The following is a 3,066-nucleotide window of genomic DNA, read 5'->3' as shown; positions in this document are numbered from 1 at the left end:
TCTTTACATAACAAATAGTTGCTTTATTAATGCTCTGAATATCAAATAAAGATAATTTAAAACGAGGGTTGGTTAACTTCGAAAAACTATTAAGCGTAAGCTTATTAACACAGATTATGATTACAATTAAACGATTTTAACGCCCAGGCACACCAGCATTTTAAACAGCAACATTTCAGAGCAATTCTTAATGGTATTGCTGCTATCAGTGGATCTATGCACACAGATGAGGAGTAATAAGTTTAATATCAGTCTTTACATGGGAGGTTAAATTAATTTAAGACCCAACTTTGACTGTGTCAACAACAACAGAGGTGGATGGAATCACCACATATTTAGGATAAGATAATATAATCCTTTATTAGTCCCACAGCGGGGAAATTTGCAGGATTACAGCAGGATAGCGGATAGTGCAAATTAACAAACAAGAGGCATAAGTAGAAAAACAAGTATAATAAATACGTAATCACACAGTAAATGTAATATATAATAAATATGTGAAAAACAATTTAAAAAAACAATAAAACTAAAGTATGATATATTCGGACTGAATGGTTTTTAATATTGCCCAGTGGATTGAACAGATTAATTATATTGCACAGTGTATACATTGGATTTATATTGCACATGAATTAATAAATGAATGAGGAATTGTCAGTTTTTGGTATGTGTGGTCTACTGGGAGCAGTGTTGGTTGTGCAGTCTGACAGCGGCAGGAAGGAAGGACCTGCGGTATCACTCCTTCACACACCGGGTGAAGCAGCCAGTCAGTGAAGGAGCTGCGCAGTGCTGACAGAGGCTGACATACGTTACACTTTCCCATCCTGTGTGAGGTGAGCCAATTAAGAATTAAAAGTTACTTACGTGTCAGTTGACAAGGCATCGGCCTGTTCCTGAGACATGTTGGTTTTACAGGCAGTTTTACCTGTTTTCTGCTCTGTAATAAATACAGCAGTTATATTTTGTTCCTTTGTTACAGAATTCCATTATTGTTCTCTATATTGACAAAAAGTATGTCCATCACCTTCTCTAGAGCACACAGTCTCTCTCCACACTCTCAAGGTCCTCTCGGTCCACAGATCCACTCATTACTGGACCTTCATTCAAATAGATTCAGTTTCACCAACACTGGACAAAAATAACTTTCACCTTTAAATCCAGTCACCAACAGGAGCAGAATTCCCTTGAAAAGCAGAGAAATTATTACAGTTACACTGACTTACATCAACAAAACCTGATCAAGGTCTAAAGAGTAGACCTTTCATGACTTTCTCCACTGTTATTGTGGGAGGAAAAAGTCAGTTAATGATTAATAACATAATACGTTAACTTTGACCTTGATGTGTAGCTTGATACGGTGATATGGTGTGATAAAGATTAAAGATGAAATGCCTGTCAAACATTACCCCTAAGGCTTGTATAAAACTAAACTAGTTTAACTTGACAGAGATAGTGAGCAAGGCACGTGATACCTATATAGCAAAATCTCCAGCCCTTCCTTAATACTAAGCTTTCCTACAGATGAACATGGTAGATTATAAATTATAAAGTACACCGGAAATAAGCATCACAAAGGTAAACACAAAGGAATGGGAGCACATTCTCAGAAGTCATCAGGCGATCGTCAGCAATATGTTCCAGTATGTAAAGAGATGTGCAATTCGTATGCACGCATGTGACCATGTAGGCCACACAGCTGTCCTATCTAAAGAAACATGCAAACCAACATGAAAGCAAGTTACTCAATAATAGACACACATTACATGATTAAGTACACAGACTGAATCAATCTTACTAGTTCAGGTGACGTTAAAATCCTTCAGCCATTTGTTTTTCACTCAGCCGTCTATAATGCAGACCTCGTTGACTGTTCTTTCGTCCTTCATGGCAGAACTGACAGCCACACTTTTACTTTCAATTTCAAGCAGCAACTGTACTTCCCCTCCTCCCTGAAGCTAACCACATGAATATATAAGGAAATAAGCCATAAATGCCTATGAGCAATACGGGTTCTGTAAATCAGCACATGTACCTTGTGTTTAATTCATTATTGTCTATTTCCTCATATTCTTGTCTTTATATAAACCATGTGAAGCATTTTGTAACCTCTGTTTTAAGAAACTTCCTTGACTCTCCTTACCAATTACATGTTGTGTTACTAGAAGGTGAACAGCTGAGCCAACGACATTCACAAGATGACAAATCCCTGATTTTGATCCCTGATGTTTGGCAGTGACTATGTTGTGGGAAGCAGAATTTCCTCTAGAGATGATATAATTTTGAAGATAGTAAGCTGCAGCTATCAGAAACTATTTTAGCGTGCTGCTACAATCCATATGAGAGTATAAATGGACATATTTGAACAAATTAGTTGAATATTTCTGTACTAATTTCTTAGGTAATTGGGTTACAATTTGTATCACAATAAACACTTGTAAATATATATTATATCATGGAAAATTAATTGAATATGATAAAAATATTCAATGATCAAATTGATGATATTGTTTTGTATTTTTGGTCGTATAACTATTTATACTCTTGTGTGACCTCACTCCAGCATACATATTCAGTTAGGATCGTTTTTATTGAAAAATATATATTTGCTTGTGCCTTGTAGTTTTACATAAACACATTTTTACATACAAAGTGATCCAACGCACGACTAATGGGGAAAAAAATGTCGAAGAGCTATTAATCTGTTATGATGTTTTGGCTGTTAAATCCATAAGTTATCTTTAAATTTACTGCTCTACAGTAAATTGGGGGGGGGGTCAGGGCTGTTAATTGGGCTGTGTTTGAAAAATACTCTGGCTTTGAGAAATATGCAAGAAGAAAAGTATGTATTACTTTTGAATTCTTTTGAGTATGACACCAAAGAGGATACTGTGGAAATGCTTCCCAGTGACAGTGTTTGGGAGGATGCTCAGGTTTGACAGAATGATGTCCAAACACCGCTATACTTTCAGTCTGCACACAACCTCTAACTGGGATGAAGATTTTACCTTTCAACCTCAGAGAAAAGTGTTAAAAGGGCCCAGAATAAGGAGGAAGATGTTTTTGGAC

At 36.3% G+C, this 3,066-nt stretch overlaps 1 long non-coding RNA gene across 1 annotated transcript; it reads right to left on the bottom strand.

The window, feature by feature from the left end:
• Positions 1-6: 6 nt before the first annotated feature.
• On the bottom strand, positions 7-1,893 carry LOC116382474 (uncharacterized). The gene is made up of 3 exons (XR_004212722.1): positions 1,796-1,893; positions 1,025-1,183; positions 7-937 (listed from the first exon to the last, which is right to left on the bottom strand). It is a non-coding gene; the product is annotated as an uncharacterized LOC116382474 (long non-coding RNA).
• Positions 1,894-3,066: the final 1,173 nt, after the last annotated feature.

This window comes from Anarrhichthys ocellatus, unplaced genomic scaffold (assembly GCF_004355925.1).
Source record: "Anarrhichthys ocellatus isolate YVR2014 unplaced genomic scaffold, GSC_Weel_1.0 scaffold5, whole genome shotgun sequence".
Lineage (NCBI taxonomy): Eukaryota > Metazoa > Chordata > Actinopteri > Perciformes > Anarhichadidae > Anarrhichthys > Anarrhichthys ocellatus.
The sequence above is the reverse complement of the archived record's forward strand: the minus strand, read 5'-3'. Positions and strand labels throughout refer to the sequence as shown.